Here is a 25776-nt window from a genome sequence, read left to right on the forward strand (position 1 = left end):
AAAATCCTGGAACTCCCTGCCAAACAGCACTGTCTGTGTACCTACACCCCAAGGACTGCAGTGGTTCAAGAAGGTGGCTCACTATCACCTTCTCAAGGGCAATTAGGGATGGGCAATAAATGCTGACCTCGCCAGCGATGCCCACATCCCCCCAAAAAACGAATTAAAAAAAAGTCAAGTCACTTATCCTGACGTTTAGGACAATGAAACAAGATTTTCGTGTTGCCATGCTCTGCCTCAGAGTTACACCTATGGATATGGGCCTACTGTCACCAGCAGAGATCATGTTTGGCAGACAAGTGCGATGTCTCTGCCAATTCACCATCTGTCTAAATTCTTCAAGCTGCAGGAGACACTGCCTGAAAAACAGGGGAGAATGAAGACGGTGCATTACCGACACGCAAGGGTGGAATGACCTCAGCTACACGTAGGACAAAAGGTGAGGATCATACACCCCACAATGAGAACATAGCTATCCACAGAGGTATCCAAAATTTTCAGTGAGCCTGGGTCCGATGAGATTACAACACCTAGCGGAGCGGTATTGAGAAGGAAATGTAGTCAACTAAGAGAAGTGTGCAATACCCCAATTGCACATGGCAGACTCTAAAGAATTCACTCTGGCGATGAGGGTGTGACGGAACAACAGGAAAATAACCAACACAGTAACAACATGCTTGCAAACCCAAAACAGCCAAGGATGACATCCTCAGAAGGTCAGAATATAACCAGATTTGGAAGAGTTGCAAGCCACCAAAATGATATGTCAACAATTAAACTTCTGCATGCAAAAAGTTCATAATCTCTATACCTGTGTAAATAATTTTGATGTTTAATTTTATGGGTTTTTACTTTTAGCATACGAGACTTATCTTTGGAAAGAAAGGGGCTGTTGTATGATTTCCTTTAAAAGTGGTGTCCCTTCAAGATCTTAGTATGCTAATGAGCCAAGCACCAGGATGCAGTCACGTGACTCAGAGTCAGTACGCAACTGTAACACCTCGAGGAAGGTTCTGTAAATAGTTAGCTCTGTACTATATATTTAGCTGTAATAAGTTGAGATCTTCAACCAACTGGACTCCACGCATTTCATTTATGTTGCATCAGATAACATAAAGAACTCATTACAGGTGGCATCTCTCCGTGGCGGTGGGCCCCTCCACTGTCCTTAAATTGAGGCAGAAGTGAGAAAAGGCCCTGAAGTGACTATTAATTGGCCACTTAAGGGCCTCATTTGGCCTTGGGCGGAAGGTTGTTCTCGGCCTTTCCTGCCCAGATTAAATTGGAAGGCGTCAAGACCGCAATGGGTACTCTGCCCTTCCATCTGCCAATGCAATTTTATGCGCCCCCCCACCTCCATTCCCATCCCGAGGAGGCCCATAAAATTCAGCTCATGGTATCTGTTAGTTCAGCTGAAGACTGCATCGACTATAGGACTCTGGTTTCAAATGTTCCATGCTTCTATAATCCCTTTCTAAAACAATTTGGTAGAACTACCATTCAATGCTTTTATTTTTGACCTTGTGTAACATTTTCCATTGCGTGCCAGTTAGCAATAAACAACAAAGATTTCAGATGAAATTAAATGTGCTACTTATATGCACTCACCTTTATTCTGCATGTCTGGATCAAAAGGACAGTTTGTAAACACCTTTTAATACGATATTGTTACAAGGGTTTCATGAAATATTGATAAATAATCTGAAATGCTTAACAAGCCACCAGAATAGCACAATAAAACCATATTTATTCAGTTTTGAAATGTGTAATTCTGATAGAAAATGGCTACACACCAACAGAAAAAAAAACATATTTTACTTGGTGATCTTTATAATGGAACACTGCAAGAAAATTTTAATGTGATAGAAAAGTATCCAAATGTGAAAAGGACGCAAATATACCAGTAAATGACAGCGATGACACCCACTGATTATTGCTCAAACAGATCTTTGGATATCATGAGGAAATATCCTTATGAGCAGCACGTTTAGATTAGGGCAACAATAGCCAGTTTGTACTTGTGTGAACACTACTAGTGAATGATCTCTTACCACTACATATTCACTATCTGAAAACAGTGAGCCCACACCAATACAGTTACCCACCAATGCTACTTTTTAACTAACGAGGGAAGTAATATTGGGGCACATGCCCATCCAGCACAGAATAGATTCCAAGAAACACTGGGTAAATGCACCAGTAAAACTCTAACAACTACACAATTGAATAAAATCACTTTTATTTTGCTGAAAACAGAGACATTTGTCGAAACTTTTTGTCTTGCACCCATCAGGAGAATTCGCAAGAAAGCAACAAATTTATGCTGTATGAGAAGAGAATGCTGATTGGTTGGCAAGTGGATCCTGATTGGTAGAGGTGTTGCCATGGAAAATGCACCAGTTTATGATGACTGACAGTTAATTGCCAAGCTTTGTTTGAAATTTAAACCAGGCAGCTTGACTCTGATTGGTCAAGGCCTAGCCCCGAGGAATGAACCAGAGAATGACTGTCACTTATTTTGTTTAGCTGAACAGGTGCAATGTGTGTACAGGTTCTTTCTATCTGCAAAGAACAAGGCCCTGTGTATTAATATATGTAGCTTCAATGAATCGTATATCTTTTCTGCGCCCTCTCTAATACCTACCTATTCTTCCTAAAGTGTGGTGTCCAGAATTGGACACAATACTCCAGTAGAGGCCAAACAAGTACTTTATAAAGGTTCATCATAACTTCCTTGCTTTTGTACTCTATGTCTCTAATTCTAAAGCCCAGGATCCTGCAAGGGTAATATAAATAGGAAATTCTCTTTCCCAAAAGACTGTGGATGCTAATTCAATTAGAATTTTCAAGATTGAGATCGATAGATTGTTGTTCGGGTATCAAGAAATGTGGAGCATGTAAATGAAGTTGAGGTGCAGATCAGCCATGATCAGCTCAAGTCTCTGAATACCATACCCCTGTTCCTGTAAAGCCCTGTAATGACAGCAATACTGCTACATAAAACTAGGTTTGATAATTTACTTTAATTGCAAGATATAAACCACAATTATTAAATCACTCTCTGTTGAATAGAGCATTTCATCTAATCTTCACCACTGGCCAGTGAAGATGCCAGATGCATTGTTGCTGCAGTAGATGTGGGTTTTTGCAAATGCTTACTCAATGATGGTGTGTGGTAAATGAATTTGGCGGTGTTGTAATTTATTTTCCAAAACTCTGATGTTTCAGTTATCCCTGTGGAAACAGGAAAGAAATCCCTCAATGCTCTGAACTGGTGCGGTTGTCTTGATGATTTAGAAAGGATGTTAAAAAACTGCCACTTCAGTGAATTGCTCACTGCCTTGCTCGCCAAGTTTACAAAAATCCTCAGTTTATCAATCATTTTTATGTTGACATTGCACCAATGTAAAACTATGAACAGAGAGCCCTAAAAGATACCAAGGGGAATTTTAACTTTGAGTATTGTAAAACTTCAATGGAAATAGAAAAATTGGGAGACATGTAAAATGGCCTGCCAATTCACCATCATTGGTTTTACATTCTCATACAGTGTCACAATCTGCCCCATTGACTTTTCCTATACTCGATTTTATGTTTAGTTTTTAATGAACATAAATATGCTGGGGAGCAAACTGAAGGTGACAACTCTGCATTGGCACTTGAGATGAAAATGACTGATTTGAAATTTAAGCATTGCTGTATAGGAACTTGGGGAAATGGGAAAGGATTAATAGCATTGAACTAACATTGAATCTGAGTAACACCACCTTGTATTTCCCATTTCATCATGGCTGAAATTAGAACAAATGACCTTAACAGCATAACTGTGAATTTTTTTGAGAAACACACGGTAATGCACAATGTAGAACTGCTTTTGAAGGATTCCAATATTATATGATCAGTTTTTCAAATTACTGCATTCTGCAAATTACCTCTTATGCAAATATTGTTACAAAACATATATTTAGATATAGTTATGTGATATGCAACATGATATTGTTTATTGATTGCACAAGTACAAATGGTTGCTGTTAATAGTTAGCCTTTTCTTATTAAATGTGAAAAATATAACTTTCAACATATTTTTCAATTTTTATTTTGTTATTTAGGTATTGTGTATAGCCTGAGATCAAATGCTGGTGTTTTCCCCAATGATATGAAAAGCTTTTTTATTTTAATTCAGCTTCGCTATTAGATATAGGCCTGGATTCTATAGGCCCACTGCCAAAATAGTTGGCCGGTGAAAAAAATGGCAGCCTGCACACACACGGCGCACATTGCGGAGCTGCCACGATTCCAAATGCAGCGGCTCATTAGCATGGCCAGGACGGGTGCCACCCGCACCCCCCAACAAGCCCTGATGATGTGGAAGGGCAGGAGAGCCGTCCCCAGGAACGGCTTCTGGCGCCACTGTGCAGACGCCAGCGCCATTCTTAAAGGGCTTAGAGCCCTAAATGACAAGTGTAATATTTAAAGAACCAGTTATTTTACAGTTAATAAAAATGAATAAACAAATCTTTCCATGCTCTCTCCCGCTCCACCTCCCGCCCCAAAGACATTACACTTCATTCCTGCCCTTTCCACCACCTCCAGCCCCACCCTGGAAGAACTACCGTGAATATATAATCTTCCACCCCGCCAAAGTTCAGAACCTTTGTCCTTTACCCCTTCTCATTATCCCCTCAACCAATCAGGTAAGTTTGACCCCGCTCCCCCCCTCCCACACAGAGAAAATTACCTCCTCCCCCCTCCCCCCAGGTGTCGCGCCTTGTTTCCCCGGACGGGGATTTGAAGGCACGGTAGTGCGGGCCACCAGAATGAAGATCGGTGCGGCAAATCAGGAGGCGATGGGACCTTCATTAATTCAGGTAAGGTAATTTACTTAAATATGTAAATCGTGGTCCCGTTGCTGAGCAGCGGGGTGGGGGGGTGGGTGTGCCATGAGGCCTTTCCGCCTCCGTTGACATTGGACCGGGCTCTCAGGGCATCAGGGTCGGTGGCGGACCTCCTCCAGAGCGATCTTCAAGCCCCATCCACCACTGTTACCAGTATCGGGGACCCTATAAAATCCAGCCCATAATTTACAGCACAGAAACAGGCCTTTCAGCCCAACTGGTCCATGCCGAAGTTTATGCTCCATATGAGCCTCTTTCCACCCCAGAGGATAACTTATTCTGTCCTCCTTCAAATATATCTATACTATTCGGCTTAACTGCTCCTGTGGTAGCAAGTTCCAAACTCAAATATAACCTCTTACATTTCCAATCTGGTGAAACACTTGCTTTAATCAAAACTGACACCTACCAAGCTGGATGACTCAGTGAGTAAGTGCACTGAATGATGGAAAACGGAATCAAAATACCAGTTTCAATCTCCGGTTTGCACTGAGTTACCTGATTTGAACTGAAACAGTTTTAATGTTCACAGAGAGAAAAAAATTACTCATGTTCTTGCTCATTGTCCCAATCCAATATCAGTTCAGGATGAGATCAGTCTTGATTATGAAGTTATCCATGACTAAATAGCCTGCTGATACTTACACTCCAACTACAAACTAGAAGTAATGGCTACAGCATCTGTGAAAAGAGAAGCAGAGTTAATGTTTCGGGTCAGTGACCCTTCTTCGGAACGTCAACTCTGCTTCTCTTTTCACAGATGCTGCCAGACCTGCTGAGTGGTTCCAGCATTTCTTGTTTTTATTTCAGATTTCCAGCATCCGCAGTATTTTGTTTTCATAGAAGTAATGGCTGTTTGACCTGTGGAACCTGAGGTGCTGTCTTCAGCATGGAAGGCGTAAAGGTAGAAACACGTAGGTAAATTTGGAGAACAAAATAGAAATGCAACATTAAGAATTCTTAATTTATCTAGTCCTACAAATCATGATCATATATAATGAGCATGGTGATCTAATTGTGCTTAGATACCTCTTACATAATGCAAAGAAAACTGTTATGTCACTGTTGGAAACCATTTAAGGCAAAACTATACAGATCAATGGATTTATTGGAGATGGCTTCCTGAATATCTGATTCAATCTTGAGCGACACTTCATAAGAGTGACCTGGCTTCCAGTCCACTACAAGATTGAGTGGATCTACATTGCGAGAATTGATGCCACACATTCAAGGTTATACAGGAAGACCACAGTTGAACATCAGTCTTGTGCATTATTCAGGAATATCCTCCCTTCCATGCAATGTAAATGCATGTATCTTTGTCTTGTGTACACAGAACTTTAAACTGTGAGGTGGTTAATTTTGGTAGGAGGAATAAGGATGTCACATATATCTCGGAAGTTAAGACGCTGAATGAGGTAGAGCAGCAAAGAGGTCTGGAAATACAAATACATAAGTTATTAAAAAATAGCACCCAGTTTTTTAAAAAAGAAAGATTTGCATTCATAAAATGTCTTTCATGATCTTACGATGTCCGAAAGCCAATGAAGTAATTTTGAACTGTAGTCACTGCTGTAATGTAGGAAACACGGCAGACAATTTGCACACAGCATGCTCCCGCAAAGTCCAATGTGCTAATGACCAGATCATTTTTACATTACTGATGTTGGTTGAGGGATAACTATTGGCCAGACTCGAGGGGAAAACTCCCCTGCTCATCTTTGAAATACTGTTGTGGAATTTTGCATCTCATCTGAATGATGTCACCTCCAACAGTACAGCAATACTCAGTACTACATTGAAGAGTCAGCCTAGACCTTGTGCTCAAGTCTTTGGAATTCGACTTGAATCCACAACTTGGGCTGGAATTACAGCGGCGGATGAAAACAATGGCAGTCTGCTTGCACGGATTGCACGTCGTGGAGCTGCCGGGATATTCAACCCGGCAGCTCATTTAAATAGCCGGGGAGGACCGCCCCCCCCCCCCCCCCCCCCCCCACAATGACATGGAGGGGGCGGGTGGTCCGTCCCCGGCAATGGCGTCAGCTGCCTTTACGCAGACTCTGACACAATTTTTAAAATGCTCCAAGCCCTAACATTTAACTTTCATATTTAAAGGCAACTTAAATAAAAAATTTAAATACATTTAATTTGCCCCTCTATCAACCCCCCAAAACCATAAAATTAATCACTTGCCCTCTCCCCCCTCAAAACACTTCCCCTGCCCACCTGACCTTCCCCCCTCCACCCACCCCAAAGTACATAAACTTGACACTCTAACCGTTCCAGCCATCCCCTACACCAATGATATTATTTTGACCCTACTCCCCACCCCACCACCACCCCTCACAGAGAAACTTACCTGCTCCCCCCTCCCCACCAGCGTTCCGCCTCGGATCCCCGGACAGAGATCCGAAGGCGTGGAAGTGCTGGCCACCAGCTCTAATATTACACCGGGACAGACGGCGGGAGCGAGAAGGCGATTTATTCCTTTATTTAAATTAATTTACATATTTAAATTTGGCTCCTGTCGCCGAGTGGCAGGGGGGCTGCCACAAGGCCTCGCCACTGCCGGCAATATCGGGCTGGGCCTTCCCAGCATCGAGGCCCATGGCGGGCCTCTGACGGAGGCATTTTCTGGCCCCCCTCTTACCACGACTCCCGACTGCGGGGGTGGGGGGCGCTGTAAAGTTCATCCCCTTATGACAAAAAGGGGAGAGTGCTACTGCTGAACCACAACTCACATTTAAGGTCATAATGAGTGTTCACAAAATACTGAGGTTCATTTCTCAAGGAATTGAATACAAAAACAGAGATAATGTTAAAATTTCATAGAATCCTTGGGCGACACACTCGGAGTGCTATGTGCAATTTCAATTTCCATTGTGCAAAAAGGATATTGAAGCACTGGAGAAAGGAATTAAGGGGATGTAACTATTCAGAAAATAGAAGATTAAGAGATCTTTATTTCTATGTAATAATAGCAGTTATCCCAAAAGATCAACGAAGCACTAATTCAGTTGTGTCCAAAATAATAGGGCTGATTTTAGCTCAAGAGCAGAACTGGAACAGCAATAAAGTTAGAATGTTGCACTTATTGCACATTCCTGCTCCAATTCCAGTTGCTGCCTGTTTGCCCAGGGGCATGATTCAGGTACTAACTTCATTTATTTATGCAAATTGCTGTCCTATGATGTAAATAGGAATCCAAATTCAATTTTGAGATAAATTTGACAGAGTTTGCATGCTCTGTACAGTTGTACCAAGCACTGAGAAGCCTAAAAAATGTTCTTGAAGGGACCACATGTGGCTATTCACAAGCAGAATATTTGTTAAATGCTGTCATTTGCTGTATTGTTTATACCGCACCTGCTTATCTGCTACTTTTTATTCACCTGCTCCTTAGCCACAGTTTAATATTTCACCACTTTCCAAAATCTGCATGATCACAAGAAGTCTTGTGCCCTAGCTAGCAAATTACGGATAACATCAAGAGCTTCTAAGCAATGCTATGTCACCAGATAATGTGCATATGAAGTCACACTGATGAGGAATGAGAACCTATTGATGGGAGTGATCTTTGGTGCACAGTAAAAGATAAAGCCTAAAAATAAAACAGTAACTTCAGAATTCAGACGAAGAGAAAGTTGCTGTCGATAGTGTAAAGCTTTTGAATCATTTTTAGTTGTCAAAGGTACTGTTGTGCACTCAAATGGAGTTTGTTTAAATGCACAATACAAAAGAATATCTTGCATCATTCAACTCAGATTTCATTATGCACTAAATGCAGACTTTACCGAAAATATAAAAAAATGCTTACGCCATCATTTCTTTTGCTTTCTTAACTCTTGATAAACCCTCTACATACAACTTTAATGAGACAATTTACAAATAGGAGTTTTTTGCAAACAAAATAATTTAGTAAAATAAAATGTGTGTTGCATGACCATTTTGGACCTGTCTAGCTCATTAGCACAAAATGAGAGCTATGCACTGCTATAACAATGACATAATCCACATTGTTAGCTTGCACCGAATTTCTAATTAGCTGCAATAAAAAAAAACTTATTAGTATTTTATTGATCTTGTGTCAGTAAGCACATCTCTTTTTTATATTTCATTAGGTTGAAAATAAATATAGTTAAGAATGTTATTGAACATTAAGCAAAATATAGTTTAAACTTTTGAATTTCTTTAGTATTTTTCCAAGTATGCTTTCACATTTACTTGCCATAGACTGAGACTCATAAAATGTGTATTTTGATGCTTGATTCGTAACCTCCAGTTGAAATACATTTCTTGTGGTAAAAATATTTCCAGGGTGTTAAATTTGAACAAAGGAAATTATGAAGGTATGAGGTGGATTGGGAAAATACATTAAAAGGTATGAAAGTACAAAGGCAATGGATAATTTTTCAAGAATTATTACTTAGTTTACAGAACTATACATTCCTTCAAGGCACAAAAATCCAAAAGAAAAAGTCAGTCAACTGTGGCTAACAAAGGAAGTTAAGGATGGTATAAGATTGATAGAAAAGGTCTGTAGAGTTGCCAGAAATCAGAGTAAACCTGAGGAATGGGAGGATTTTAGAATACAGCAAAGGAATCCAAGAAACTGATAAAGAAAGGGAGAATTGAATATGAATGGAAATGAGCAAAAAACATAAAAACAGACTGTAAGAGCTTCTGTAGTTACGTAAAAAGGAAATGTTTGGCTAAGGCAAATGTGGGTCCATTACATACAGAGTCAGGAGAATTTATAATGGGGAATAGAGAAATGGCAGAGAAGTTAAATGATTATGTTGTGTCTGTCTTAAAGAATAAAGAACAGTACAGCACAGGAATAGGCCATTCAGCCCTCCAAGCCTGCGCCGATCTTGATGCCTGTCTAAACTAAAACCTTCTGCACTTCCGGGGACCGTATCCCTCTATTCCCATCCTATTCATGTATTTGTCAGGATGCCTCTCAAATGTTGCTATCATACCTGCTTCCACCACCTCCCCCAGCAGCAAGTTCCAGGCACTCACCACCCTCTGTGTAAAGAACTTGCCTCGCACATCCCCTCTAAACTTTGCCCCTCGCACCTTAAACCTATGATCCCTAGTAACTGACTCTTCCACCCTGGGAAAAAGCTTCTGATTATCCACTCTGTCCATGCCGCTCATAACTTTGTAAACCTCTATCAGGTCGCCCCTCCACCTCTGTCGTTCCAGTGAAAACAATCCGACTTTATACAACCTCTCCTCATAGCTAATGCTCTCCAGACCAGGCAACATCCTGGTAAACCTCTTCTGTACCCTCTCCAAAGCCTCCACCTCCTTCTGGTAGTGTGGTGACCAGAATTGCATGCAATATTCTAAGTGTGGCCTGACTAAAGTTCTGTACAGCTGCAGCATGACTTGCTAATTTTTATGCTCTATGCCCCGACCGAAGAAGGAAAGCATGCCGTATGACTTCTTGACTACCTTATCCACCTGCGTTGCCACTTTCAGTGACCTGTGGACCGTACGCCCAGATCTCTCTGCCTGTCAATACTCCTTAGGGTTCTGCCATTCACTGTATACTTCCCACCTGCATTAGATCTTCCAAAATGCATTACCTCACATTTGTCTGGATTAAACTCCATCTGCCATTTCTCCGCCCAAGTCTCCCACCGATCTATATCCTGCTGTATCCTCTGACAATCCTCATCACTATCCGCAACTTCACCAACCTTTGTGTCGTCCGCAAACTTACTAACCAGACCAGCTACATTTTCCTCTAAATCATTTATATATAATACAAACAGCAAAGGACCCAGCACTGATCCCTGCGGAACACCACTAGTCACAGCCCTCCATTCAGAAAAGCACCCTTCCACTGCTACTCTCTGTCTTCTATGACCGAGCCAGTTCTGTATCCATCTTGCCAGCTCACCTCTGATCCCGTGTGACTTCACCTTTTGTACCAGTCTGCCATGAGGGATCTTGTCAAAGGCTTTACTGAAGTCCATATAGACAACATCCACTGCCCTTCCTTCATCAATCATCTTCGTCACTTCCACAAAAAACCCAGTCAAGTTAGTGAGACATGACCTCCCCTTCACAAAACTATGCTGACTCTCGCTAATAAGTTCATTTGTTTCCAAATGGGAGTAAATCCTGTCCCGAAGAATCCTCTCTAATAATTTCCCTACCACTGTCATAAGGCTCACCGGCCTATAATTTCCTGGATTATCCTTGCTACCCTTCTTAAACAAAGGAACAACATTGGCTATTCTCCAGTCCTCTGGGACCTCACCTGTAGCCAATGAGGATACAAAGATTTCTGTCAAGGCCCCAGCAATTTCTTTCCTTGCCTCCCTCAGTATTCTGGCGTAGATCCCATCAGGCCCTGGGGACTTATCTACCTTAATGCTTTGCCAGACGTCCAACACCTCATTTTTAATAATGACATGACCCAGACTATCTACACTCACTTCCCTAGACTCATCATCCACCAAGTCCTTCTCTTTGGTGAATACTGATGCAAAATACTCATTTAGTACCTCGCCCATTTCCTCTGGCTCCACACATAGATATGCTCCTCTGTCCTTGAGTGGGCCAACCCTTTCCCTATTTACCCTCTTGCTCTTTATATATGTATAAAAAGCCTTGGGATTCTCCTTAATCCTGTTTGCCAATGACTTTTCATGAGCCCTTTTAGCCCTCCTGACTCCTTGCTTAAGTTCCTTCCTACTTTCTTTATATTCCTCAACGGCTTCGTCTGTTCCCAGCCTTCTAGCCCTTACGAATGCTTCCTTTTCCTTTTTGACTCGGCTCACAATCTCCCTCATTATCCAAGGTTCCCAAAACTTGCCAAACTGATCTTCTTCCTCACAGGAACATGCCAGTCCTGGATTCTAATCAACTGACGTTTGAAAGACTCCCACATGTCAGATGTTGATTTACCTTCTTACAGCCACCCCCAATCTAAATCCTTCAGTTCCTGCCTAATATTGTTATAATTAGCCTTCCCCCCAATTTAGCACCTTCATCCGAGGACTACTCTTATCCTTATCCACAAGTACCTTAAAACTTATGGAATTATGGTCACTGTTCCCGAAATGCTCCCCTACTGAGACTTCGACCACTTGGCCGGGCTCATTCCCCAATACCAGGTCCAGTCCGGCCCCTTCCCGAGTTGGACTATCTACATATTGTTTCAAGAAGCTCTCCTGGATGCTCCTTACAAATTCTGCCCCATCCAAGCCCCTAGCACTCAGTGAGTCCCAGTAGGGGAAGTTAAAATCACCCACCGCTACAACCCTGTTACCTTTACATCTTTCCAAAATCTGTCTACATATCTGCTCCGATACCTCCCACTGGCTGTTGGGAGGCCTGCAGTAAACCCCCAACATTGTGACTGCACCCTTCCTATTCCTGAGCTCCACCCATATTGCCTCGCTGCATGACCCCTCTGAGGTGTCCTTCCGCAGTACAGCTGTGATATTCTCCTTAACCAGTAATGCAAATCCCCCACCCCTTTTACATCCCCCTCTATCCCGCCTGAAGCTTCCAAATCCCGGAACATTTAGCTGCCAATCCTGTCCTTCCCTCAACCAATTCTTTGTAATAGCAACAACATCATAGTTCCAAGTACTAATCCAAGCTCTATGTTCATCTGCCTTACCTGTTATACTTCTCGCATTGAAACAAATACACTTCAGACCACCAGTCCCGCTGTGCTGAGCAACATCTCCCTGCCTGCTCTTCCTCTTAGTCTTACTGGCCTTATTTACTAGTTCCCCCTCAGTTATTTCACCTGCTGTCCTACTGCGCTGGTTCCCACCCCCCGCCACACTAGTTTAAACCCTCCCGAGTGACGCTAGCAAACCTCGCAGCCAGGATATTTGTGCCCCTCCAGTTTAGATGCAACCCGTCCTTCTTGTACAGGTGCCACCTGTCCCAGAAGAGATCCCAATGGTCCTGATATCTGAATCCCTCCCTCCTACACCAGCTGGTCAGCCACGTGCTTAGCTGCACTATCTTCCTATTTCTAGCCTCACTGGCACGTGGCACAGGGAGTAATCCCGAGATTACAACCGGAGAGGTTCTGTCTTTTAAATTTCTACCTAACTCCCTAAACTCCCCCTGCAGGACCTCGTCACTCTTCCTGCCTATGTCGTTGGTACCGATGTGTACCACAACCTCTGGCTGTTCACCCTCCCCCTTCAGAATGCCCCCTGTCCGTTCAGAGACATCCTTGATCCTGGCACCAGCGAGACAACATACCATCCTGGAGTCTCTTTCATGTCAACAGAAGCGCCTATCTGTGCTCCTGACTATAGAGTCCACTGTAAGTATTGCTCTTCTGCGCTTTGTCTCTCCCTGCTGAACAACAGTGCCAGCCGTGGTGCCACTGCTCTGGCTGCTGCTGTTGTTTTCCCCTGATAGGCCATCCCCCCCAACAGTATCCAAAACGGTATACTTGTTAGAGAGGGGGAAAGCCACAGGGGATTCCTGCACTGACTGCCTGCCCCTTCTCGCGGTCACGCATCTATCTGCCTGCACCTTGGGTGTGACCACTTCTCTAAAACTCCTGTCTATGACGCTTTCTGCCACCTGCATGCTCCTAAGTGCATCCAGTTGCTGCTCCAATCGATCCATGCGGTCTGTGAGGAGCTGCAACTGGGCACACTTCCTCCAGATGTGGTCGTCCGGAACGCTGGAAGCGTCACGGACCTCCCACATCTCACAGGTGAAGCACTTTACCCCTCTAACAGACATTACTAGCACCAATTAATAAATTAATTTAAAATAAATAAATCCTTACTGAATTATGTTACAATTACTATATGGTCCCAAGTGCTAGATTTCTACTATAAATATTAAATGCTAACTAAATACAGTAATCTCCTCCCTCCAGTTTAGTTACTCGACTTATTAATTCATTAGTTAATTCGGGTTTTAATCAATTTTTATCAATGTTTTATTTTCAAATTCAGTACAGATTCCCTATCAGCCAATCAGGTCACAGCTTTCCTGTGACGTACTTTCTCAGTTTTATTTTACCAGAAATAAGTTTTTTATACTTATAGGTCCGGAACTCCGCCCTCCGAGTCTTCTCCCTGGATGTCGGAATTTTCTCACTGAGGAAAATACCAGAAATCTCCCAGAATTAGAGATCCAAGGGACTAGGGAGAATGAGGAATTGAAGGAAATTAGTATTAGCAAGAAGGCTGTATTGACAAAATTAATGGGGCCGAAGGTTGATAACTCCCCAGGACCTGATATTGTACGTCCCAGAGTGTTGAAAATGGCAGCTGTGCAGATAGTGGATTCATTGGTGATCATCTTCCAAAATTCTATAGATTCTGGAACGGTTCCTGCAGATTAGAAGGTCGCAAATGTCACCCCACTATTTAAGAAGGGAGGGAGAGAGAAAACAGGGAACTACAGAACTGTTTACCTTACATCAGTAACTGGGAAAATGTTAGATTCTATTCTAAAGGATGTGATAAATGACACTTGGATAATAATGATCTGATTGGACATAGTCAACATGGATTTATGAATGGGAAATTATGTTTGCTGAACCTGTTGGAGTTTTTTGAGGATGTTACTAACAGAATTGATAAAGGGGAGTCAGTCGACATGGTGGGCTGGATTTTACAGCCCCCCAGACCATGGGGTCATGGCGGAGGGGTGCCGGAAAATGCCTCCAGCAGAGGCCCACCACTGCCCTGATGCCAGGAAGGCCCGGCCCGATATTGACTGCGGTGGCCAGGCCTCTTGGTGGCCCCCCAGCCACTCGGCAATGGGACCAAAATTAGCATATGTAAAAAAATGCAAGTAAATGAATTAGTCACTTATCCACTCACACTGTCTGTCCTGCTCCGATATTATTGCCGGTGGCCGGCACTCCTGCGCCTTCGGATCTCCAGACGGAGCTCCGATGTGGGACACTGGTGGGGAGGGGTGAGTAGGTTAGTATTTCAGTGTGGAGTTGGGGGTGGAAGAGCGGGGTCAAACTAATCTGATTGGTGTAGGGGATGGTGGTAAGGGGTAAAGTTAAAAGTTTATGAACTTTCAGGGGGGAAAGATCAGGTACACAAGATAATTATTTTAGGTGGGGGATGAGGGCAAGGAATGAATTGTATGGTTATTGGGGTGGGTGGGAGATGGGCTAGAAACATTTATTTAATAAATAAATGTCTATCTTTTTAAATATTTACACTAAACGGAAGGACTCATAGCCGTTTAAACATGCATTGGCGCTTGCGCAGTGGTGCCTGATGCCATTGCCGGGGATGGACCGCATGCCCCCTCCACGTCATCATGGGGTCGGTCTGCCACTGCCATTTAAATGAGCAACGCGGTGGCTCCACGCAGCGGCGAGCTTGTAAAATCCAGCCCAGTGAGTGGGCAAGAACATGGCAGATGGAATATAATGTGGAAAAATGTGAGGTTATCCACTTTGGTAGGAGGAATAGATGTGCAGAGTATTTCTTAAATGGTAAGAGATTAGATAGTGTAGATGTACAAAGGGACCTGGGTGTCTTTGTCAATAAGTTACTGAAAGCTAACATGTAGGTACAGCAAGCAATTAGGAAGGCTAATGGTATGTTAGCCTTTATCGCAAGAGGATTTGAGTACAGGAATAGTGAAGGCTTGCTTCAAATGTATAGAACCTTGGTTAGACCGCACTTGGAGTACTGTGTGCAGTTTTGGTCCCCTTACCTTAGGAAGGATATTATTGCCATAAGAGGGAGTGCAACCAAGGTTCACCAGACTTGTTCCGGGATGGCAGGACTGTCCTGTGAAGAGAGATTGGGGAAACTGGGCCTATATTCTCTAGAGTTTTGAAGAATGAGAGGTGATCTCATTGAAACCTACAAATACTTAAAGAGATAGACAGGGTAGATGCAGGTAAAATGTTTCCCCTGGCTGGGGAGTCTAGAACCAGGATACACAATTTCAAAATAAGGGCAAAGCCACTTCGGACCGAGATGAGGAGAATTTTCTTTATTCAGAGGGTTGTGAATCTTTGGAATTCTCTAGTGTGGTGTTACGACCGACCGCTCAAGTCAAAGCCCCCAATCAAAATATATGATCCTGATTGAGGTGGGAGAAATGCACTGTTGATTCAGTCCTACCCCTCGACAGATCGCCTAACATATCATTTTAAATGTTCCAAATTAAAGAAAACCACAGCCAAATTGACCATCTACTAACCCCCGAATGAGGTGAACCAAACCAGGTGTCTTTAGATCAGCAAATTAATTGTTTAATTCCAAAAACTAAATTTTTAAACACTATTAAGATATAAACAACATTTAAAATAGAAAAAAAATAGTGTCCTTACAGATTTACGTTCCTACCGAAGTGGAATCGTCCAATGTGGAACAGTCCAAAGTTGCTTGAAGTCCTCACAGCCATCCGATGGGGGAAAAATAGGTTCTTCAACAGTAGAACAGTCCATAGTCTAGTTCAGCAGTTGAATTGATGCTCTTCGTTTCCAGCGATGAATTTCAACAATTACAGTGGAATTTGGTTATTTTCTTTTCAGAAAATAATCTGGCTTGACATCAGAATTCTGAGAGTATAATAAATAGCATTTAAATAACCTGAGAGAGAGCTCTCTTTTCCTTCATTCTGTGTGTGTATCTCTTAACTGTGTCTCAAAAGCCAGTTTTTCAGCTAGTTCTTAATGTCAATCGGCAACATTGTATCTCGTGTCCTTGGTCCTTAGTGTCTGTATCCTATGGCAACGAGAATGCATATTTGAAACTGGCTGTATCCTATGGCAATGATAATGCATGCTTTGACTCAGTTCCTGGAGCTTCCTGCCTTAAAGCAGTACTCATCCTGTTCCAGCCTTAAAGGCACACTGCATACTTCCCAGCAAAAAAAAACTACAGGATCATAAGTGTGGGAAAAAGGCATTGAATTGGATGATCAGCCATGATCGTATTGAATGGCAGAGCAGGCTTGATGAGCTGAATGGCCTACTCTGACTCCTGTATTCCTATGTTCCTATGTACAAAATCATGAGAGGTATAGACAGGGTGGATAGCAAGAAGCTTTTTCCCAGAGTGGGGGATTCAATTACTAGGGGTCACGAGTTCAAAGTGAGAGGGGAAAAGTTTAGGGGGGATATGCGTGGAAAGTTCTTTACGCAGAGGGTGGTGGGTGCCTGGAACACGTTGCCAGCGGAGGTGGTAGACGCGGGCACGATAGCGTCTTTTAAGATGTATCTAGATAGATACATGAATGGGCAGGAAGCAAAGAGATACAGACACTTAGAAAATAGGCGACATGTTTAGATAGAGGATCTGGATCGGCGCAGGCTTGGAGGGCCGAAGGGCCTGTTCCTGTGCTGTAATTTTCTTTGTTCTTTGTTCTTATGTAGACACCAAACATTTTGGGAAGATTGTAATAGATGAATATCTCAGAAATCCAGGTTGGAAAATATTTGTTTAATTTAATCACATATGCACTAACATGACATTTTGCAGTTGGTGATAGTTGGGCACCCACTGCACTACACACCATTTTAAGAAACATTATCATTAACATTAAAGCTGACAAGAATAAAACCATAAATCCATATGTCATAAGGTGTCCACAATGTCATGATAATGAGTTATTGGTTGACACTTACATGACTGAAGTACATAACAATGGTTCAAAAATAACATTGTGACCCAAGTGTCTGTTTTATTTCTGCTTATGAGAATTTCTCAATGATATATTTTAATAGGAAGATGTAGCTACATCAGTACTAGAAAAACCCTTAAAATATCTTTGGGGACTGCATGTTGGCAGAGATTTTCTGCTGTTGTAGTTACTCTGCGCTGGGCAAAGGTGAGGAATCCACATTCTGACCTGATCAGAGACACTAGCAGTGTCGGCCAGAATAAAAGAGAAAGAGAGCGACCGTGCAGTGGAATAGCGCAGTCCTGATTGGCAAGCCCAGCAGGGGCGCAGACACTAAAAGAGAGAGACAGAGTTGGAACAGCACAGACCTAATCAGAGACACCAGTGGTGACAGAGGATAAAAGAGAGAGAGTGGGGTAACAGCACAGACTGGATCAGAGACACCAGCAGTGGCGGATGTTCTGGAAAGGCTGGCTATGCTTAGAGTAGATCAGTCAACTGGTCCAGATGGCTTGCATCCAAGGTTGCTAAAGGAAGTGGGAGTGGAGATAGAGGATGGGCTTACCATAATGTTCCAATCTTCCCTTGATCTGGGGGAGGTGCCAGAGCATTGAAGAGTGACAGCTGTTACTCAGCTGATAGCACTCTTGTTTTTGAGTCATAAGGTTCTGGGTTCAAGCCTTACTCCAGGGCCTGAGCACAAGAATGAAGGTTGAGATTCCAGTGCAGTACTGAGGTGCTGCACTGTCAGAGGTGCTGTCTTTTGGATGAGATATTAAACTGACACCCCATCTGCTTGCTCAGGTGGATGTAAAAGATCCCATGCATTATTTTGAATAAGAGCAGGAGCGTTAACCACAGTGCCCTGGCCAATATTTATCCCTCAATCAACATTGCAAAAACAGATCATCTGATCATTATCACATTGCTGTTTGTGGAAGTTTGCTCTGTGCATACTAGCTGCTGTGTTTCCTCCATTACAACAGTGACTACACTTCACAAAGTACTTGATTGTCTGCGTAATGCCTTTTAGACATCCAGTGGTCATGAAAGGTGCTATATAAATACAAGTCTTTCTTTTTCCTTTCAAATATGACATCCTTATTCAAGAATGTCTAAGGACATTCCTCGTAACTAGAGCAGTCGGTTTAACATCAGTGGTGGGTAAGGTTTTAGAACAATAATCAGGGAAAAAAATAGCAAGCACTTAGAGAGGTTTGAGTTAATTTAAGAGAGCCAGCATGGATTTGTAAAAGGCAGATCGTGTTTGATGAATCTAGTTGAATTTTTTGATGAAGTAGGAGGAGGCCATACACAGTGGGTATTCAGGGAGCACTTGTCTCACAGGAACTACTATGAGAAGCAATATTGCAAGCACTTTCATTTGCTTTCATTTCACTGAGCTATGCCACCAGCTTTAGTCACAACTCAAGCCTCATACCAGGGCATGGATTTCACTGCCTGTGGCTGTCAAGGTCATTTTGGAGCTTAATGTTAATGTCACAGGCTTCATCCAGGCTGCAGCAGATGACATCAGTGACATCGCACAGTTCGCAGTCTACTGTTGCATCAGAGAGGTCACAGAGGCTCTCTACAACAGGAAGAACAGCGACATCTTGTTCAAGCAGAGCTAGAACACACTAGGCTTCGCCAACATCGCAGTCATCCTCAGGGTGTGCCATAGATTGCACCAACATTACCGTGTGTGCTCTCAATCACCAACCTCGTGTCTTTATCAATAGAAAAGGAAGGATTCCATTCCACTCACTCAACATACAGCTAATTTGTGACTAGAGACAGCACTTCATGCAGATCTTTGTCTGGTGCTGTAGCAGCAGTTATGACTCATCCTGCGCCAGTTCTCCACGTTGCCTTTATACCTGCCGGGCTGTCAAATTACAGCTTGGTTCCTCTCTGAACATGGCTCATGACTCCTGTCATGTACCCAGGCGCAGCTGCAGAGGAGGCCTACAATGAGAAACATGCTGCCACAAGAAATTTTATTGAGCAAAAAATTGGCATGCTCAAATACCAATTGCATGGTCTGGAACTTTTTCGCTCGATGTTGAACTAGCTCTGATCTATTCCTGCTAGTTCCCATCCTGCTCTGGATTCTGCACCATTGTTGCTGAGTGACCTTTGCTCTGCCCATTTATGCCTGTTTTCGATTGCCACTGGCTCCTTTCATCCCTTCGCTGATATACTGGATCCATTGGTGTGCGCTACAAATCACTGAGGCCACGATTTGCCTTTGCTGGAGTACTCGATAAATCTATGCTGGTTCCTGGGTGATGGTCCTCCATTTTCCATAAGAAAACCTGCAGAAGTGTACGCACTGATAGTCTACCCTTCAAACACCTTGTGGACTCACTTGTCCTCTAGAATTGTATCTGATCCTAGACATTAGTTTGTTCATGCTCCAAGCAGACTCCATTCTATCTGCAGATCAACTTCATCCCAGCAGGAGACCTCTGACTTTAACTTTAGACACTCTCTTACTGTGTCCTATCTGTACTGTTTATGACAATGACTAATTTCTTCTAATCTTTACCATGCCTATGTAGTCTGAGTTTCCTCTGTGTCCAATAACATATGGATTTTGGATGCCACTCCAGATATAAGCCCATTACATCTAATTTATTTTTAACCTCTCTCCTTACCCCTTTTGTCATTATTTTCCCGTCCTCCCCTTCCTGTGTCACAGTCATGCCTCTTTTCATTTCTACCTTCTCACAAATCCCTACACCAAACCTTCTCTATCCCACCACCTTTCTATTGTCCCACCACCCTACTACCATTGACCCCTTGGTTTCCTGCCATCCCTTCAGTCCTTCCTAAATCTCTTCGCATCTCCACTTCTCTCACTTCCTCTAAGACTCTCTTTAAAATCTATCTTGTTGACCACGAATTTATTCACTTCTCAGAATATCTCCTGCTTAAGCGCGATATCAGTTCACATCTGATTACACTCCTGTAAAATGCCATGGGACATTTTCCTACTTGAAAGCCACGAATATAAATGCAAACTGTTATTGTAGAAATTTTCAACATTGATGCATGGTAAAAGCTATCATAAAGAAATGCTACAATTTTGATCCAGTTCATTTTTGAATTAAGTTAAAAGAAGTGTGAATAAAATCTGCTGCTTCTATTTAATCTTATTTCAGAATAAATATGCGTTATTCATTTTAATGTAAGCTACCTGTCAATGTGGAGTTTACCATGGATATCAGGAATGTACAATGGCTTGACATACCATTTCCATTGCTCCTCCCAATGGTGAAAGGTTCCATTGTTTGCTGAGAGGCCTGCTATCCTAGGTCAAGTTTTGGTTCACGGACACGTGTTTACCTACTTGGGTGTGCTGAGCACCAATAAAATTTATTTGAAGAAAGTCCGAATCATAACAGATGTGACAATCCAGAATTATGAATAAAATCTTGCTCCATCCTTACTCATATGGTCATAATTAGTAATAACATTCCCAAGTGAAAATCAGCCAATTGATGTTTACAGTTTGTAGGAAGTTATGCCATGAATCTTGTCATTCACTGTGTCATCATCAATATAGAACAGTAATCTGAAAGCAACCTGATCACACAGAATTATAAAAACTGCTGCAACTGCCCTTATTCATACAGCTGTAGTGAAACAATGCAGAAAGTTATTTTTTTATTCATTCACGGGATGCAGGCATCGTTGGCTAGGCCAGCATTTATTGCCCATCCCTAATTGCCCTTGAGAAGGTTGTGGTGAGCTGCCTTTTTGAACCACTGCAGTCCATGTGGGGTAAGTACAGCACAGTGCTGTTAGGAAGGGAGTTCCAGGATTTTGACCCAGTAACAGTGAAGAAACGGAGATATAGTTCCAAGTAAGGATTTTGTGTGGCTTAGAGGGGAACTTGCAGGTGGTGATGTTCCCATGCGTCTGCTGCTCTTGTCCTCTTAGGTGGTAGAGGACACGGGTTCGGAAGGTGCTGTCTAAGGAGCCTTGGTGCATTGCTGCTGTGCATCTTGTAGATAGTACACACTGCTACCATTGTGCGTCAGTGGTGGAGGGAGTGAATGTTTGTGGATAGAGTGCTGATCAAGCGGTCTGCTTTGTCCTGGATGGCGTTGAGCTTCTTGAGTGTTGTTGGAGCTGCACCCATCCAGGCAAGGGGAGTGTATTCCATCATACTCCTGACTTGTGCCTTGTAGATGGTGGACAGACTTTGGGGAGTCAGGAGGTGAGTTACCCGCCACAGGTAGCTGACCTGCTCTTGTAGCCACGCATTCTATGGCTGCTCCAGTTCAGTTTCTGGTCAATGGTAATCCCAGAATGTTGATAGTGGGGGATTCAGCAATGGAAATGCCATTGAATGTCAAGGGGAGATGGTTAGATTCTCTCTTGTTCGAGATGGTCATTGCTTGGCACTTGTTGGCACAAATGTTTCTTGCCACTTATCAGCCCTAGCCTGGATATTGTCCAGGTCTTGCTGCATTTCTACATGGACTGCTTCAGTATCTGAGGAGTTGTGAATAGTACTGAACATTGTGCAATCATATTGTCATTTGCAAGTCAAGGGTCCAGTAGCCTTTCTTTAGCGCTTTCTTAACCTGCCCTGCCACCTTTAATGATTTGTACACATACACCCCCAGGTCTCTCTGTTCCTGCACCCCTATACATAAAAACATAAGAAGTAGGAGCTGTTGTAGCCCATTTGGCCCTTCAATGCCGCTTTGCCATTCAACAAGATTGTAGCTGATCTTCTACCTCAAAGCCACTTTCCCACACTATCACCAGATCCCTTAATTCCCTTAGTACCCAAGAATCTATCCGGAACATCCACAGTCCTTTGGGTAGAGAATTCTAAATGTTCACAACCTATTATTGAGTGAATAAATTTCCCTTCATCTCAATCCCATTTATATTCAGTGCTGGGATCTAAACTATATACAATTTATATCAATGACTTGGATGAAGGGACAGAATGTATGGTTGCTAAATTTGCTGATGACACAAAGGTAGGTAGGAAAGTATGTTGTGAAGAGGACATAAGGAGTCTGTAAAAGGATATGGAAAGGTGAAGCAAATGGGCAAAAATTTGGCAAATGGAGTATAATGTTGGAAAATGTGAACTTATCCACTTTGGCAGGAAGAATAGCAAAGCAGCATATTATTTAAATGGAGAGAGATTACTGAGGTACAGAGGGATCTGGGTGTCCTGGTACATGACATGCCTGTAACTTGCTCTCCTTAACTATAAGTGTCAAGAAAAACATAGTCATGGGACAAGGTGTTGCATCTCCACCCCTGATTACATTAAGTAACACCCCACTGTAAGTGGTTAGCAAATTCTGCTACCTTGGGTCCATGGTGACAAACAATCTGTCCCTTGATGCCAAGCTCGGTACACACATAGGGAAAGCAGCTATCACCTTTGGCCAACTTGCGAAACACGCGTGGGATAACACCAAGCTGTCCTTTAGGATCAAGCTGATGGTTTATAAGGCTTGTGTTCTCAGCACCTTGCTGTATGGCTGTGAAACATGGGCGACCTACATCACCAGGAATAGAAGATCAATAATTTCCATCTTTGCTGTATGCGGCACATTATAGGTATATCCTGGCAGGACAAAATCACAAATGTGGCAGTCCTCTCAAAGGCAGAGCTCCTAAGTGTGTTGGCACTAATCAAACAGTGGCAGCTTCCATGGATCGGACATGTCCGCAGGATGGAAAACAGTCACATTCCCAAGGACCTTCTGTATGGTAAGGTAGCCATGGCCAGACGATCAGTGGGGTACCCAAAGCTCCACTTCAAGGATGCTTGCAAGGGTGACATGAAGGTCCTAAATGTCGACTATCACATTTGGGAGTCACTAGCTGGTGAAAGAGTGAAATGGCGACATATCCTGTGGACTGGTGTGCACTACCATGATGACCAGTTGCTACAGCAGTCTGGCAACAGGCGCCAATGTCAAAAACAGCAACTTACAGCATCACTTGGCAACTTCATGTGCAGCACTTGTGGCAGAACCTTCACAGCCATCAACAAAGGTGCACCAAGAGAAGACACCCCACTCTCTGGATTGTTTGCTGCGTGTCCATCATCTTTCGTAGATGGAAGGATGCCAACCAGGTTACATAAATCACAAAAGTTTGGTATGCAGATACAGCAAGTGATTAGGAAGGCAAATGGAATGTTGTCATTTATTGTAAGGGGAATGGAATATAAAAGTAGGGATGTTTTACTACAGTTGTATAGGGTATTATTACGACTACATCTGGAGTACTGCGTACAGTTTTGGTCTCCTTATTTAAGAAAGGATATAAATGCGATAGAGGCAGTTCAGAGAAGGTTCACTCAGCTGATACCTGAGATGGAAGGGAGTTATCTTATGAAGAAAGGTTGGATAGGTTGGGTCTGTAGCCTTGCATGATCTTGGGCATGAGGCATGTTGCCACTTAAGAGCATGTTTAGCGCTAAGCTGCACGCTACTGTCATTTAAGCTAGCAGGCTGCACAAAGTGTGCATGCTGCCTGCATCAGAAGGATTAGGAGCAGGTACATCAAGCTTCACAATCCCCATGTCTGTTTTTGGGGGCTATTGAATTTTACCCTTTAAAACTTTGCAAAGATTTGACTTATGCGTTACCTACAAAATTATGGCTTCATTTATAGAATAAATTTAGTGAAAAAAATTACTGGAACAAGTATAAAAAGCTTGAAGCTTGAGAAGAATAAATTAAAACCTTGTGGATTGTTTGCACATGGTCCTTCTCAGAAAATCTGTTTCAACAATTTGGAAATTTTTAATAAAAAAGAATAATTGAACAATGAGTAGGATGACTCAATTATCTTTTGTTGCTTGTTTTATGCTTTTAGAAGGCAGCCTCAGAGTTGGCATCATGAATGGTGAAATGTTCCTATAATTTACTATCTCCATTTACAGTGAGTGAACTTCATGATGTTGCAGGAGGACTCTTACATAAAATGTCCTTTCCAGGCTGCCTCTTAAAACAGTGATCATAAAACATAAAACTAAGCAACTGGAGGTGATTGAAAGAAGCTGGTTACTGCGCAGTGATCTCTCTATTACATTTTGGATAATGCAACAATTCAATAAACTGTAATACCCATTAACTAGAACACTCTATAAATGTAGGAAATAACTAACCTTTTAATCCAGAATATTAATATTTCCTTTTGCTGCAATAAACACTTTATAATACACATTCAGTTTAATTTTATTATAACATTATTATCCTGATTTTCCCTACACCCTGGCCAAAAAGGCTGATGAGTGACTAGAATTCTGTCACAGCTTCTTTCGGCAGAGTTGTGCTGTCACATAAATACAAGTTTAATTATTAATTACCACATACTGCAGCAAAGCATTTTGAGGGAGTAACTTGCACTTGACAAGTATGGTATGAAATTATTGTTCTTTAGTTATATAACCATACAAAAAAACATGCATTCCTTTCACATTGTAGTAATTGCTCCTCAATTCATCATTGCCTTTACGTTGTTATGTCAACAGATTCAATGGAAAAAAAAATGTGATTGAGATAAATAGAAAAGGTAATTGGGTGAATCTTAGCTCTTTTTGTTCTCCTTTTGATTATGAACAAACAACATGATTGGAATCACTGGTGTTTATAATACAGAAGCAGACCATGCAGCTCCTGGGGCTGAATTTTGGGGGGGTTGGGGTGGGGGAAACAGGAGTTGGGACTGTTTCTGTGTCCCGAACCCACCCCTAGGGGGGCAACAGTCATTCTTGGGGATTGTGAGAGAATCGCCCCTTTAACTGGCATGGAGATAGGTTCCCTGTCCAATTAAGGGTGGCAGGTGGGCTTTTGAAGCTGGAGGGCCAATCAGAGGCCTTCCGGCTTGAGAGGAGCAGCAGCCTGCAGTGAATGGTAAGTAACTGAGAGGGCATTTCAACATAGAGTCTCCCTCTCTCCAACTATTTTAAAAGTTTCAATAAAAAACAGATACAACAGTCAAGCCACCACTATTTGGGGGGGAGGGTGGGAGGGGCGGGAAATCCCTCTACAGGGCAGCATTTGGTTGCACCGCAACCAGGCAGGGAGGGCCTCTAGGTCTGCCTGGAGTGCTGGCACCCTGGCCTGCTGCTGGATGTCCGCCTCCAGGCGGTTAAATTGTACCCTGTCGGGTCGGGAAGCTGGAAAATCACAGTCTACCTCCTTAAAGTGTGGTTAACGAGGCTCTTAATGAGCCTAATTAGCTGCTGCCTCATGGAGGCAGG

Source organism: Heterodontus francisci, chromosome 7 (assembly GCF_036365525.1).
Source record: "Heterodontus francisci isolate sHetFra1 chromosome 7, sHetFra1.hap1, whole genome shotgun sequence".
In the NCBI taxonomy this organism is placed as follows: Eukaryota; Metazoa; Chordata; class Chondrichthyes; order Heterodontiformes; family Heterodontidae; genus Heterodontus; species Heterodontus francisci.